The sequence below is a fragment of the Rattus norvegicus genome, chromosome 13 (genome assembly GCF_021556685.1).
Source record: "Rattus norvegicus strain SHRSP/BbbUtx chromosome 13, alternate assembly SHRSP_T2T, whole genome shotgun sequence".
In the NCBI taxonomy this organism is placed as follows: domain Eukaryota; kingdom Metazoa; phylum Chordata; class Mammalia; order Rodentia; family Muridae; genus Rattus; species Rattus norvegicus.
The window spans coordinates 45,258,261-45,275,029 of record NC_141546.1 but is presented as its reverse complement, the minus strand read 5'-3'; the positions used below and the strand labels follow the sequence as shown (position 1 = coordinate 45,275,029).

Below are 16,769 nucleotides of genomic sequence, written 5' to 3'. Positions count from 1 at the left end.
GAGGATACTCATACCCACGTGCTTACATAGCTACTCTGAGCATGTGAGGCACACGGCGCAGTGACGGTTTCCAGCAATCATCTGTGGATTGCGGCCACATCTCTTGGTTAAAGGGCCTTTCTCCTACCTTACACCCTGTGCCTCCTTCAGACTGCAACACTGGACAGCAGCAACTAGCCCTACCCTCGCTCCCTCTCAGCAGCTCCAGGAAGTGTGAAAAGGGAAAGTGGGTGCTCTTCTCCCCACCATGAGCATCCTTCCCCCCATACAGGTGCCTGTTCAGGAGATGGCTGGGCATGTAGAGTCCTATGCCTGTGCTGTGTGTGCGCACTGGCTGCTGTCCCTTGTAAATGTTGCTGACCTGCAGAAGAGTCCAGTGCAACTTACCTTTGGATACGCTGCTCGCCCTTCCTCCCTCAGTCTTCTGGATGCTCCCACTAACCCTGTACTCAGGGGAAGAGGCAGTGGCTTCGCTGTTACTTATGCTCAAATCCCAGAAGCTGCATTGTCTGTGAAAATATGCTGGTTGTAATCCTTGCCTGTATTTAGACTTTGGGGGACCGACAGCTTTATTTACGCCGAGTTTTGTGCTATTCTTCTGGTTAGCGATGATGATGTGTTGGTGGGTTTCTGTGGGTATCGGTGCAGTACTCCGTGACTAAACGAGCATCCTCATACCACATTAGAACTGTTTATTTCCCTTGCTCCGTCCCTAAACAGTTCCTAGCACTTGGAAAATAGAAGCCACAGGCAGGGCCTCTGACCTGCCACTTGCTGGGGTCCTTTCACTTTCTTGAGTTCCTGTAGCCTCCTCGTAGTAGATTTCATACCAGCCAGAGACGCGGGAACGCCGAAGAGGCAATAGCGCTGGAGTCAGGAAGGCCACAGAAAGGAATCTCTGTTTGTTGTTTTTAATATTTAACTAACCGTGAGTGTTCGGCTGACCAGGAGAAAGTTGAGACATGTTGGTGCGCAGGGCAGACTCACCAGGCATCTGGTGTTAAGCTGAGGTCTGGCTCTCTGAGAGGGTTTGTTTTATTTTCATTTTTGAAAAGCGTGGGTGGGGGGGTGTCAGAAAAGGGAACTTTTAAGAGGTAATCCTGCTGGGAAGGCAGGGGACAACTCAACTGGCAAAGCAAGCATGAGGACCAGAACTTGATCCTGAGAACCCATGTTAAAAATAAAGAAAGCAGACACAGTGGCACATGCTCGTAATCTCAGTGCTGGGCAGAGTCCTGGCCGGCCATTACTGGCCAACCCTAGCTACGTGTGCACATAGACACACACACACACACACACACACACACACACACACACACACACACACTCACACGCTCAAACTGGAACCGAAGTCCTGACTTTGAATCCAAAATGTCACTTAGTCTCTGTGTGACCCCATGACTCTCTCTCTGTTGCCTTCCCTTGTCTTTAAAAAGTGGGGATAATGATCTTATCTGCCGCATCGTGTTAATGGGAGAATTCAATGTATTAATCATTGTAAGTTGATTAGAAAGGTGCTTGGCAGGGCGGACAATGAGCGTCCAATTAGGTATAAATGTTACCATTGTCTCCTCCCACTTGAGAGCGTTAATGGGTAGCTGGGGCTCACTGTACCGCATAAGCATGGGGTACCGTTTTCAAGCTTTGCTCGGTTGTGGAGCTGAAACGAGAAGTGGGTAGTATACCTTGGAAGTTTAGGTATGAGGTGTCCTCTAGGCATGACAGCCCTGCCTAGCATCTCAGGTAGAAGTCGGCTGTGACAAAACCCACAGTCCAGTGGCTGAGACTCCTCTGTGCCTGGCTTAGAGATAGATGCCTTTCTGAGTAGCAGTGGCGACCAGCAGAGCGCCATGCTGGTTTCCGTAAGTGTAAATTGAGACTCGAAGGCCAGTGGAGCTGTGAATGACACCTGCCTGTTTAGGAGTCTGGATGGGAGCCTGGTGGGCAATGGGCTTTCGGGAAGGGTAGTTTTAGAGACTTGCTTTGCCTAACCTAAGCTTAGTCCCACTTCGAGGTCAGCAGCAGCACCGGTTAACCCTGTTAAGTTCAGAGCCGATGCTGGCTCTCAGGAGCAAGTCTGAGGGCTAGCGAGATGGCTCAATTGGTAAAGTGCTTGCTGGGCAAGTATAAGGTTCGTGTAAAAAGCCTAGCCCTGTGGTGCTCACCTGTCAGCCAGTCCCAGGGAGGCAGCTTGCTGGCCAGCTAGTCTAGCCATGCTGATCAAACTCCAGGATCAACGAGAGACCCTGTTTCAAAGTGGTGAACCACCTGGGAAGACCATCTGTGTCCAAACATACAACACCTGTGTGACACATGTGCACTCAGACTCCCACTTGTTAGCTAGGGAAGGAAATCAAAGGGGCTTGACGCAGATACGCTCCGAGGAGAACAGCGGAGGGGAGAGCTTGCAGAAGCCCGCTGCTTTGTTTTTCCAACCTTCCCAGAGACAGCAGCCGTCAACAGCAAACAACCTGGGAATTCCTCCAGCTGCCTCTTGCCCTTTCTTGTGCAGAAGGCACATAAAGATGGCCTCCTGCCATGCGTCTCCTTTGAGTGGGTGTGTGAACCACCCTGAGCCAGGAAATGGTCTGGCAGTGGGAGAAACCAAGTCTAGTTCTCGGCTAAGGAGTTCGGGTATCTGCTGAAAGCTGTTGATAGGCGGGTGCCCCTCTGAGGGGGTGGTTGTTCAGAGCCGTGAGTATAATGGAGCGATGGAGTGATTGGTGAGAGCTGTTGATGTCTCAAGGTTGCTTGTCTGCCTCCTCTAACTCCGGTTGCTGTATTAATGGCTGGGTTTAACTAGATCCTCTGTGGGAGTGGAGCCACCCAGGTGGTACTCTTTGCAAGTCTGCTAGGACCCTACGCCCCCAGCCCCACCCTACTGAGGCAGACAGAAGTCTTCGAAGACAGCATCATGGCCCTTGGGTGTGCTGCCGCTCCAGTGTTTACTCTGGACACTTGGGAGCTGTTTGCCCAAGCCCCCCCTACCCCCAGCACTGCTTGTGTTTTCCTCCCTTTAGACCCATATTTTATTTGGGAAGCTGGGAAAATCAGGCACTGACGTTGATGTTTTGTTGTTGAAGATGACAGACACCCAGTCTTGCCCTCTCCTGACTCTCATTCAAGTCTGCTGAGGAAGATCTTTTCGGGGTGTGTGCTAAAACATGGGGGAAGAAAACGGTGGTACCCCGAATCTCCAGCCCACGCCCCTAGTTTCCCTTCCTCTCTTTCATTTTCTCAACAGATGAAAGCGAGGGATTGAACGTGAGCCGATTCCCACCCCCATCCCTCAGAGCATGAAGCTCTATGATTGTGGAGTATGGGGGCTTGAATCCCAGGTATAGTCAAACATGATTAATGCCACTTGTCTACAGTCTAATTAGACTTGGTAATGAATGCGTGTGTTCCTCGGCTGGAGCTGGGAGTCATTAGGTGGCAGGGAATTAATTGATGAGGTCTGAGGCTGGGATCTTTCCCTTTTTCCAAGCTCACTCTTGAAGCGGCCAGCCGGTAGCAAGGTTGGCAGGTAAGCCCTGGGTGACAAGGAAATCAGCCTCTGCCAGCCCCAAGGTATTCTGCCTGGCTGGCAGAGTGAATTCCAGCCGGGGAGTGTGCACTGGTGAGGCTTGGATCAGGCCAGCCGAGGTCTGAGAAGGAACCCAGGGCATTTCACGTGCCAGCAATGTCTCTGCTCTGAAGAGCCCCATTTCCATGCTTGTCGCCCCACTCATCCTCGAAATAGCCTCATGAGGCTGGAATGTGGATGTTTCTGCCAAGCACTCACCTGCCCGGGGCTTTCTTGGCCTGGTTGCTAGCAGGAACCTTTCAGATAGAACTAATGCTTGAGGCATCCCGGGCCCTCGACATGTCTCCCCACTGTGGGCCCAGGGCTCGATGCCTTTATCATAGTCGGCCAGCAGACATGGCAAGGGGGTGTGTGTCACATCCCTGCCCTCCCAGGGATCTTGCTGGCTCTCAGGTGTCACTGCTTAGTTACCCACAGAGGGCGGCTGCTTGCCGCTCCTACCCTGCCTGGGGTATTATTAAGACAAGTGATAGACCAGTAAACATACCAAACCCTTCCTGTTCGAATTCCAGAGATGGCAAGACTCTTGGGAGGGTGAGTAGCTGTGGGTGCGCAGGGCATGTAAACGCCCCAGCCCCGCCCACTGTGTTCCTTGTCCAAGGTTTTAGTCAGTGCCAGGCGCCTCTTCCCAGTTGATGGATCCTGGTTTGTACTCCTGCTGCAGGCCACCTCCCAGATGTATGGTCCTACTCTTGGTCTCTGCTGTCTGGAGCCACCTAGCCCTCCTCCCACAGGGCTGCGTTCCAGCTCTCCCCTACTGGGTCAGGAAGTGCTGGCAGGAGCTGACTCTGCAAATGTCAGCCCTGACTAGGGAGATGGCTTTGTATTTAGTCATATTCGGGTTTTTTTTTTCCAGGCATTCTGTCAAGCCTTACTCGTCGCATGTTCTGAGTAGGAGCTCAGGGTTTGAGAAAGAAGCAGAGCCAGACTTAGGACTTTGGGGAAAGAAGGAAGAGGCTAAGGAGATGATGTCAGGCTCAGCGCAGGCTCCTCTCCCTGGGGGCACTGGTTTAGTGAAATAAAATATGTGCTGGGAATAGAGTGTGCCTTGCCCCAAGGTCAAGGGTATCCTATCTCAGACCCGTGCCAGTAATATGTGGGTCTTCCCTGAAACACCACACACACACATACACACACTCTCTCTCTCTCTCTCTCTCTCTCTCTCTCACACAGACATACACACCTACACACACAGACACACACACATACATACATATGCACACACGCACACTCACACACGCACACACACATATACACACATACACACAGAGACACACTCACACACAGACACACTCACACACAGACACACTCACACTCATACACACACTTACACACTCACACACACTCTCACACACACAGGCACATACTCACACACACATATATAAACACATACACACACATACACATACATGCACACGCACACACAGACACACACACTCACACGCACTCACTCATACACACACACACTCTCACACAGACATACACACACACACACACACACACACACACACACACACACAAAACACTGAGGAGATACGGCCAGAGCCTGGTGGATCTCAAGACCTCTCCACTGTGTGTTCATTAGCAGGAGTGGCCAACATGTCTGTGCTGGGCCTGTTCTAGCCTGCTTGTGGTTCCTGGAACAGAGGAAGTTCATAAGATGCGTTCCCTGGGAAATCTGAAGTTGTGTCTTTTTGCACTTTAGTTGGGGAAGGAGGAAGTCATTAGAGGTGCCTCTTGGAGCCATGACACGTTCTCACTGTAGACTGGGGATCTGTGGCTGAGGGTCTGGGTGGCCGTGGAGGTTGAAGTATCTCATGCTCCTGCCTAGACCCACCCCTTGACTGCTGTTGAGGAGGAAAACCACAGGGTGGCATTGCATAGGGGCTTGTCAGGGCTGGTGTTCTAGATTTAGGCTGCTCGTTTGCGTGTGTCACTGGACAGGTGGGCGGTGGCTAAGTATGACACTCACCTGTGACCACAAGAAGCCAGGTCATATTTACTCTTTCGTAGATGACCTCTGAGCAACCTTCTGCCACCCTCAACTCCCTGCTTCTTGAATAGACACATTTCCAGGTCTAGAGTGGCTGTTGACTGGGGAAGAATGAAAGCTTGGAGCTGGAAAGATAGTTCAGTATGTGAAATACTTGTTCTGTAAACACAATGATCAGTGTTTGATCCTTAGGACCCACACAAAAAGCTGGGCAAAGAGGTACACCTTTGGGGTTTTTTGGTTTTGTTTTTAAATATTTATGTATGTCTTTTATGTATGTGAGTGCCCTGTTTTCGTGCACACCAGAAGAGGGCATCAGATCCAATCACAGATAGTTGTGAAGCCGCCATGTGTGGTTGCTGGGAATTGAACTCATGATCTCTGGAAGAGCAGCCAGTGCTCTAACCACTGAGCTATCTCTCCAGCCCCCAGGGGGCACACATTTATAATCCCAGCACTGTGGTGACATAGGCAGATTCCTGGAGCTGCTGAGCATCCAGCAGAGCCTACACAATGAATTCTGGGTCCCAATGTGAGCTCCTGTCTCAAAAAAAACAAGGTGGGTGGCCGTAAAGGAATGACACCCAAGGTTATTCTTTTGGCTTCTCCATGCACGTGCACATGTGCTTGGGTACATAAAAACACGGATGCACACGGATGTGAACACACACATGAAGAAAAGGAACTGAAAACTGACCTTGATGAATCAGGCTCATAAAAGATGGGTCTAAAGTAGCGTGCAGTGTTGTTTGTGGTTTTTTAAAAACTGTTTTGAAGGATTGGGGTAGACCACTTGCCTAACATGTACAAGGCCTTGAATTAGATGGGACATCACCACAGCGGTAACAGTACTGCAGGGCACACCTGTAAACCACGAGCCCTGTGAAGGAACAGGAAAGCCTAGAGCCCCGCAGGGCCGTCCGCTGCGTGCTGGCCCTGGGAAAATGTCATTGCTGAGTTTGTAGAACCGTGACGGAAGTTGTTCTGCTTGTGAACCTGTGGAAATGGAAGTTAATACTCAGCTGTCTTTGAGGGAATGGCCGTGAAGGCACGGACCAAGGGGACTGGGATCACACCCAGCTGTGTCTTAGGTGTTTTCATGGTCAGCCTGTGTTGGGCCCTGTGAGGTGGGCAGGACAGACTTAACCGTGGCTGTGCTACAGAGGGGGCATCAGAGTCGCCAGGGAATTCGAGGAGCTTCTTTAGGACAACCAGAGTCTAACACAGTATTTTGCCTTCGGAACTCACATCATTGACCACATAGTTGATTAAGTTTTCTTACTCATGTCTGTCTGTCTGTCTCTCTCTCTCTCTCTCTCTCTCTCTCTCTCTCTCTCTCTCTCTCTCTCAATGAATGTGGAGATGTCCAAAACACTAGGAAGGGTTGAAAAGAAAACCAACAACAATGAAAATGAACAAAGAGGAGTGTGAACCATGTGCAGGCTGCAGCTTCCGTCAGTGCCGGGTACCTGAGAGTTGGGCGTATAAAGCCTGTCTTCCCATTTAGTCTCTACATCTTTTTTTTTTCCAAAGATTTATTTATTTATTATATGTAAGTACACTGTAGCTGTCTTCAGACACACCAGAGGGCATCTGATCTCATTACAGATGGTTGTGAGCCACCATGTGGTTGCTGGGAATTGAACTCAGGACCTCTGGAAGAGCAGTCAGTGCTCTTAACCACTGAGCCATCTCTCCAGCCTATAGTCTCTATGTTTTTATCATGTGCAAATCATGAGATATTTAAATCTAGAGTAAAAGAAGTTAGTGTCCTTCCACTCCCAGCACACCTGTAGTGATAGGCACGTGCATGGGGTGGCTGTGACACACATAGGCGTGTGCATGAGTTGGGTATGGACACACATAGGCATATAATGTGCATGGAGTGGGTATGGACACACGAGTGACTGTAGACACACAGGTACATCTTCTGTATGTTGAAGCTGTCAGAGTTCATGGCACAGACCAGCCAATAGCCAGGTGAAGTTAAGCAAGCTGGACCCTGGGGGAGACAGCCAAGGAAGAGAAGGGCTGGATAAGGACTGGAGAGCTCACCATCTGCTCTGCAGACCTCTGGCTTGAACCGCAGACAGTGGGTCTGCTGCCTACTTCCCCCATTCACTTGGACGTGTTTTCCATCCCAGTGCAGAAGGGGCTGGAGGTTTGGTGGTTTCTGTTGTAATAATCATGTCCACTCTGCAGTAGTGGAAAGTATTAAAAGCTCTGAGAGCCTCTGTGCCGCCTTGCTTAGCCACAGATCCCTTCTGAGCGCCTTGGAGGAGTGCTCTCCCTGAACGTCTGCTGGTGATGTGTGTTCCGGGAGCAATCTGTTTTTTATAGAAGTAGGTGTTTTGGGGGAGGCCATATCCTACCCTAAACCTGCAAGATGGTGAATCCTGCTGCTTCCAGTTCTGTTGAGCCTTGGCTAGATTATTCTTTCAGCGTGGAAAGAGATCCTCAGCCCAGGCTCGGACATCAGAGGTAGCAAGAGGTCATTGTAGACACTCCCCTGCTGTAGATGGTAGACCTCCCAGACCAGCTGCAGAACATTTGCCTCCTTTCCAAAGGATCAGGGATGAGGATTCTAGAGTAGAACACCTGTGAGCCCTGAATTTCATCCAAAACACTGGAACCAGCAGAAGAAAACCCCAAACCAAACCAAAACGCTGCTGAGAAAAGGGAAGTGAGGCCTATCCCAGAGTCAAATGGGAGGAACTCTCCTTTCATTATTGGAACTCTCCCAGCCTCAGATGTCATTCCTTCCAGGGGCAGTAGTGGGGTGTGGGCCTCGCCTGTGTTGGCCTAGGCCAGATTACAGACCCGCTGGGCAGAGGGCCTCAGTCCCATCTGTTGCTTGATGGTCCCAAGTGTCATCTGAGGACCTGGACTCACAACCCGTGTCTTGTACAGAGACTTCTTGACAAGCTGACAGGCCACACCAACAGACTGGAGACGGCCCAGTCTTCCCAAGGAGTGTACGAGAGGAAGGATCAGTGTCCAGCCCTGAGGAGAGATGGCCGTACAATGGTGAAGTGCCCAAGTCTTAATACATGCCATCCAAATACTGGTGAAACTCTCCAACGATTCCCAAGATCATTTTAAAACAGTTTCCCAGATATTATGGAAGGGCCACTTCTCTTTGCATAGAATGATTTTCCCCCAAACCTAACAAATTTATTTTGCCCCTTTCCTTACACTTACGTACAACAGCACTGGCTAGGACCCCAGGGCAGTCTCAGAAGGGCAGCCACAAGTTGTAGTCTTGGTACGTGCTGGATTTAAGGACGCTTGACGGAATGAGCAGTCATTCCATGCTGTTCTCTTTCTTAAGAAGAAATACATGAAGTTGCTGAATTTTATGCGTCCTTCCTCAAGCCATGCAAAGTAACAGTAGACAGACAGTGGCAGGCTTCGGAAGGGGAGAAAGCAGATGTCCAGAGCATAATAATCCAAAACACGAACTGAGCACACACAGCCCATGAGAGACACACAAAACAATGGTTTTGGTTTTTATTCAACCAACAAACCAAAAATCTGTGAAGAAATTCTTGGAGTTATTAAAGATTGATTTCAGAGCCCCTGAATGTTAGTCAAATATTCTACCACTGAGCCACACTCCTGCCCCAGATATAGAGGGTCTTTCTTAATTACCTAGGCTGGCCTCAAACTTAGATCCTCCTGCCCCAGCCTCCTGGGTGGGTGGGATTGCAGGCACGTGGCACTGGGTTTCTATATTAAAGAAGGATTTGAAACTATATGCTGCCCATGTGTACTGAGTACGGAGGATCTCAGTAGGGCACATGGTCTGGACAGAATCCTAGCTGGATTTCGTGAGGAAGGTGGGGAAGGGGATGGACCGCTGCATTGAGGTTCAGAATCAAGGCTTTCTTCCTTGAGTAGGTCAGAGGATATGTCCTTTGGCGCAGGGCATTCTGTTTGACTTTGGAGGAGACGGGAACACAAACAGGTTGAGCCAGGGCTTGGTAGCTGCTTGGGACTCTGGGACTCCCATAGAGGAGTGTCCAGTGTCCAGTGCCTGCTACCTGACCAAGCACAAGACCAGACCAGGATGATGGCAGTGGTTCCTAGTCTTCTGAAGTTCACGCCCTCTGACTAAAGGACAAGTCCCACCTTTCCCTGGCTCTGCCTGTGAGGCTGGGTCCCTGGGCAGCCTGAGGGTGGATCTTGTGGCTTTCCTAGAAGGCTCCTGCCAGCCTGGTACCAACTCTCTGACTTAGTCTGGGCAATGAGGTTTTCAGAAACTCTCTCATGAGGGCTGGCTACTTTGGGGTTAGAGCGAGGGATACCCTGTGAGCCTTGTTTTAGGCCAAGGAGGTATTTCTGTCTTTAAGTGGGAGACCATCGTTTGCTCCTTTTCTCCCCCACTCCCTGTAGCCCACAGGATCTCGTCTTTCTCCTTGTCTTTCCTCTCTTCCCAGGAATCTGGTCTAAGATAAATGCCCTGACCTCCTCGAAGCCACACAGCCCCCTCCCCCTCTGCTGAGTGAATTAAATCCAGCAATATGAATTAGCTTTGGTTTGTCCCTCAGGAGTCTGCTATTCAGCTGGTAAAGCATTACCAACCCACTACCCCCAAAGCGATCCATTAATGAGCTCCTCGTCCGGGCGTGCACGGTATGAGGTAACAGATGACTTTGGTCGGTGGTTGGAACTTTGAAGACATTGATTTCTCAGACTCACAGGCATGTGTGAGGAGTGAGGCCCGGGCAGGCTGTCCGGCTGGCAGTCTGTTTGGTGGGGGCACTTTTATCTTATCAAGCGAAAAGCCCAGGAATAGAAAGTTTTCCATTGGAGGAGGTGGCGGGGACAGGATCTCAGCTGAGGAGGGGGTGACATCCATGAGGTCTCAGGTGCCTATTCTGGGCACAGGAAGCCTAGAGCCCTCCGCTGGGCCGGTGTCTCCCTCCTTTGGCGCCAGACCTAAAGAAGAGCTATTGATCTGCAGACATCTTAGGATGAGGGAGGGCCCAGATGAGGAGGTGGTGGCCGCTTGCTTCAGCACAGTCACCCTGTGTCTCCAGCGCCTTTTCCAAAGACTCCCGAGGAGTCACGGGCTGCCGGGAAAGCCCAGGACCCCACAGAGGCTCTGCTGCAAGGCCCTGGCTCATGGTAGGTTCCAGGCCCTCTGTCTGGAGATGCTCCGGACTAGAGTGGAGTGGGTATTCGGGCTTCTAAGCCTCTGCCTAGTGGCTTTTCTCATGGAAAAGGAATGTGGGGGTCTTTTAGGCAGGCTGGCCCTTAATACAGAGCTCAGGACCATTTCTTCCCCCCCAACCCCCACCTCCGCCCCTGGCTCTGCAGAGAGCAGGGCAATGGTGCTGTCACCTTGGCTGATTGAAGCTGAGCAGACATGCCTGACAGGCACACTCATTCTGGTTCAAAGGCCCTGTTAGTCTGTAGGTTATACATAGTAGGGCTATTGATTAGGACTGAGTAGCCACTGGGACCGGGCTTCCTGATCCAGCAGAACCTGGTGCCTCGGAGAGCTGCTGCCTTGTATTCTGCCTGTCTCGTAGCTTATAGGGCAAGCGTCCATGAAGCAGAGTGAGCAAGGACTTGGGGGTAGCAATGGTTCCTGGACAGAGCTTTCCTACCTGCGTTGCTAATGAAAGTGTGAATGGTGTGCAGGGCTGGAAGCTGCTGGGTGGAGCTGTCTTGGAGAGGCAGCGACTGGTCACTGCTTTCCTTTCCTGAATACCACTAATTAGGAAGAGAATAGTTCTTAGTTGGGGTAGAGGGACAGAGGAGTGCATGAAAGATGATCAGGACAGACAATAGCAATCGATTACCTATTCTCACTGCTGCTCCATTCATCCTCCCACAATTTCCTGGGGCCAGCAAAGGCTCTGCTAGTGGCAGCATGAGGGGGGCCGAGGATGGATCTGAGACACTGCTTCTCGGCCAGGGATCTTTCCGTTGGGTCGCAGTTTCTCTTACACTAGTGTGGTGCTGTCCAAAGAAAACCAGAAACATTCATATTTACTTTTTAGTATCTTTCACGTTCCCCCCTGTATGGAGGGACTGACAGAGGAATTAGTCTTTTGCAGTAAGGCCATACAGAGAAGTGTCAAGGGTCGCTGCCTGGCAGCCAGGGCTGGCCCCCTTTGCCACGGGATTCTGTTCATTGCACTGACCTACAATGATTTCTGTTGGATGGTTGGAAGTCTTTGGGGTGCATTGCCTTTCACTGGGCTCCCTGACCCACCTCTGTTTCTCAGTACATACAGAGGTAAGCGGAGATCCCAGGTAGTCACAGCGTGTCTTAAACTTGAAACTAAAATTAAATGCTATTTCTGGACCAAATATTTGGAATCAATTTTTTAAAAGTAATAGGGCATAGTGACAATTTTGGAATTTTGGTTTCTTTAAAACAAACAAACAAACAAACAAACAAAAGCAGAACCCCACAGGATTGTTATAAGAACGTGCTTCTGTCTTGTTTAATCCCTAGCGTGGGGATGTGGGGCTGCTTCCCACTGTCTGCAGCAGCTGACCGTGATTTGCCTCGCGCTCTAGCAGAGGCATGGCTTTGCCAGCTGCAGGTCGTTTCTGAGATTGTGTGAGGTTTGGAGTTCTGGGAACTTTTCAGAGGGTCCATAAATGCTAGGGCCCCATAGGTGGTGGTCGTTTAGTAGTTGTGTTCAACGACTAAACCAAAGGAAAGAAATTAGATGCAGGGATCTCTATCTCTGTCTCTCCCTCTACCCTGGTTTCTCTCCTACCTAGTGATAGGGACAGGAAGAAGAAGAACCCACAGAGTAGCAAAGAGGAGTTATGGTATGATCTTGACCATGATAAATAGTTTTTCTTGTTTAAGGCTTTACCATTTAGAAAATGGAAAATTTATCTTCATCAATAACCAAATACTCTGTGCTAAGAGGAAAAACAGTTACTAGGTTTCTTGATTTCACTCTTTAACTCTCTCTTTTCTCTCTCTCTCTCTCTCTCTCTCTCTCTCTCTTACACACACACACACACACACACACACACACACACACACACACACACACACACACACTCCCTTGTTCCTCTGCTATTCAGCTCAGTGAATTATTGACTGAATAAAAGTCATTCAGGCCTATCAGGGCAGCGTGAACGTCAAGGCCAATGCTACACCTCATCACATGTGCTGGCTTCACTTGGTTAGCGTTTCAACCTGCCTGTTGCCAGAGAAGGGGAGAAGGTGGCTAGAGAGCTGGGAACCATGGGATTCTGTCTCTGCCTTCCTCGAAGGACCCCATGGGCAGCTGGGGTGCGGCATTAAAGAAAACAGATGCGGACAAGGGACTCACACATAGTGGTAAAGCCACTTCCTGGCTGCCGGGTCTTTCCTGAGCAAAGTGACTTCCCTGTGCTCTGGTTTTTTCCAAGTGAGGCTTCTCCTTGGGCACTTCTGTCATTAAAGTTCTCAGACAGACACTGTGGACAAGCTTCCAACATGGCTGCCTGCTCTTTCTTTGCACACAGGCCAGAGTGGACATCTGCCTCTCGTGGGAAGGCATAGTATTCGAAGGTTGCCTGGGCAGAAATGGAAGAGGGACACAAAGCTCTTAAAGCATCTTCTCTAGAAAAATCCCTCTCAGCGAGCTACCACGTCAGACAATTGACAGGCAGAGGAGCTAAGGCAACGTCCAGAGCCAAGCAAGTGTGCCAGCATGTAACATCCTTTGACTGGACTGTGGGGGCAGGGGTCCTGGGGGGTTCACGGATGAGAGAGGAGCAGACCTGTCTCTACAGAAACCTCTGTGGTCCTAGCTACGGGGACCTGGCTGCAAGGGACCTTTTGTCTCCTGCAGAGAGGCTGGCCACAGATGTCATCTATTTACTTTCCTTTTCACTGAAGAAGTGTGCCATACCCTCTGGCAAGCTGCCCTTTGGATGTCTCTAAGTGACCTAAAAGCAGGCATGGAAAAACCAGTTGGATATAGTGGCTTGGTTGTCCCATAAAAGACTGGCCCTGAGTATGAGTAACTCCTGGCCATGAGTAACTAACTCTCCGACTCTCCAGCCAGGCATACCTGTGCACTTGTGTCTCTGTTATACTCCAACCTGCACATCCAGACCAGTTTCTTTTGGTGTCCCACAGTCTGCATGTAGCAGATGAGATTCCTTTTAAATCAGACCTGTTTGGCTGAGGTCAGTGGGTCACTGACCCACTCCAGGTTACCAGAGAGCTAGGCTACCCTCTGCTCCCTCTCAGCAGTGGTGTCTGCTTCAGATGCAAAGTAGAACAAAGTGACCCGTACCTTTCTCTTGCACCCATGCCCCTCACTCCTGAGCCCGTGTCCTTCTCTATCAGCTCCCCAGGGAGCCCCTCTGTCTTCTCGGGGGGGTCCCCAGGGATGGTGGTGGAGATTCAGAGCTAGGGAGGGCCTCTGCTGTTTTGTCTTATTTATACCTAGAGTAAAGTGACACTTGCTACATCGGGAGAAGCGCTGGGAGGGGGCAGGGCTGAGGGAGCACCGGCACAGTGGTTCTCAACCTTCCTAATGCCCTGACCCTTTGATATAGTTTTCCATGTTCTGGTGACCACAATCATAAAATTATTGCATTGCTACTTCATAACTATAGTTTTGCTACTGCTATTGATTGTAACGTAAATATCTGATGTGCAGGATATCTCATGTGTGACCCCTGTGAAAGGCTCATCTGACCCCCAAAGGGGTCGCAACCCACAGGCTGAGAACCACTAAAGCTGGGTTCCGAGACCACACGCTGGCTGCTTCTTGCTCAGCTCTTTAAACTTGTCTACTGTAGTTCAAACATACTTTCTCTGGTAACTGGATCTCTCCTTCCTGCGTGACCATCCAAGCAGGGCGTGTCTGCATTGAACTCTTTCCTTTGTTCTCTGGCTATGCAACCTTTTCATACACTTCTTCCCATGACACAGAATCAGGGACATCTGTCCTGATGGGTGCACACTGGCACGGCTTTGTTCAAAACTTGTTCTGTGTCGTTGCACTTTCCTCTGCATGACCACACCTGAGGCACAGCCTGGACCTTCTGGTGGGGTGTTCTGATGACCACTTTCTACCTTCATAAGCTCATGAAAAATAAGGTTCACCTGTCTTCCTTACCATGACACTCCCTGACTCGAATATCAACTCTTTCTTCCCAGAACTATTATACACCAGGGCCTGCACATCCCTTACCTGCGTACCCTCCATCACCACGACTAATCACCACTGTCAGCAACGTGTATTTCAGGAGGCCACAGTGCCACCACATAAAGAAGTCATTGACTAGGGGCATGTCTCTTTAAGGTACACGCTGTACCATTAGGCAACATTGCCTACCATTAGGAGACATCGTATGGGAAAACTATAAATACACTGCCTACGTACAGTCAAGAGATTAAGTAAAATTGGAAATGGTTTAGCGACTGTAAGAGGACCGACTCCATTATGCATTGATTTACCTGCTCCACTCTGTGAAATGAGTCCAGGCACTCTACCCCTGAGCTAAAACTGGCGCTAATTTTAGACAACTTACGAGCATTATGGGTAAATCTGCGTCAATGGTATGAGTGTTGGAAGCATCTAAAAGATACAGAAAGAAATCCGGGATGAGAAGGATAGTCCTAGCACTCTGGTATCGATTAGTGCTGTCTGTAATAGAAGCCTGAGTCCTGAAATTCACTTATAATCAAGTACACACACACACACGCACGCACGCACGCACACACTCACGCGCACGCACGCACACACACACACACACACACACACACACACACACACACACACACACACACCGCATGGGGCAAGACCGTGCCTCTGCAGGCCTTCCCAGAAGCCTGCTTCTGCCAGGTCAGTTGGGTGTATCTGGGACAAAGGTACAGGAGACCTAGGCAGCATGCCTGGGACTGTGACAAGAAGCCCGTCATGGGGAGCTGGTAACGAGATGTCAAACGTAGAGAAACACTGATAATCTGTTTGGTGAGACAGGATCTTCCTATGTAGCCGAAGCTGGCTGGATCTGCCACGTAGCCCAGGGCTGGCCTCCACTCATCACCCTCCTGCCAAGTGTTGGGATTACAGGCTTACACCACCACAGCTGGCCCAGATATCTGTTGTAATATCCACCAAGCAACAACCCGAGCAGAGAGGTTCCTTCAGAAAGAGTCTGCATGTCAACTTCACCCAGTCTTACCCTAGCAAAAGGGGGTCATTGGGAGTTAATGATGACCATAGTCTTGGGATTAGCTTTGGATCACTTCCTTATGCCTCTGTCCTCACAGGCTCCCCAACACCACCCTACTCCCCCAGGACTTTCTCTTCTGAAGCTTGACCTGTAGGATCCTTCACAAAGCCACCATCTCTCTTTTACATAGCAACTGAACAGATGAGTCAAACTCGGGCTTGTTCAGGTACAGCCTCTCTCTTTCAGAGATAGCACAGCTCCTCAGCCAGCTGCCACCTTGTCTGCCCATGAGAAGTGTGAGCATGTCTGTCTGTCTGTCTGCCTGTCTGTCTCTGTCTCTGTCTTCTGTCTCTTCCATGTTGGAGGTATGTAGTGGGCTTGTTGGGGGTGGTCTGCCTTTCTTCTGAAACAAGGAGGTACAGTTCATGGAAGACTTGGGGCCTCAAGCTCCTTTCTAGAAAGGTTGAGATGTAGGTGTCCCAAACTGGCTGTCTGACCCTGGGAGTAAGAGGTTTCCATCCTCCTGTTGCTGGGTGTCTTAGTCAGGGCTTCTATTCCCGCACAAACATCATGACCAAGAAGCAAGTTGGGGACGAAATGGTTTACTCAGCTTACACTTCCACACTGCTGTTCATCAACCAAAGGAAGTCAGGACTGGAACTCGCACAGGGCAGGAGGCAGGAGCTGATGCAGAGGCCATGGAGAGATGTTACTTACTGGCTTGCTTCCCCTGGCTTGCTCAGCCTGCTCTCTTACAGAACCCAAGACCACCAGCCTAGAGATGGCACCACCCACAATGGGCTTGATCACCCCCTTGATCACTAGTTGAGAAAATGCCTTACAGCTGGGTCTCATGGAGGCATTTCCTCAATGGAGGCTCCTTTCTCTGTGATAACTTCAGCTTGGGAGAAGTTGACACACAAGACCAGCCAGTACACTGGGCTCATGAGGGGTTTAACCAGGAGTGTGCAAACTGTATAGGCTGTGTTGATTTGGGTTATGGTTGCAGATGTCCAGGCCTGGTTGCTG

The 16,769-nt window shown here is 50.2% G+C and overlaps 1 protein-coding gene across 1 annotated transcript in view; it reads left to right on the top strand.

Moving 5' to 3' along the window:
* Positions 1 to 16,769, top strand: part of Rassf5 (Ras association domain family member 5) — a 66,829-nt gene that overhangs the window by 1,378 nt on the left and 48,682 nt on the right.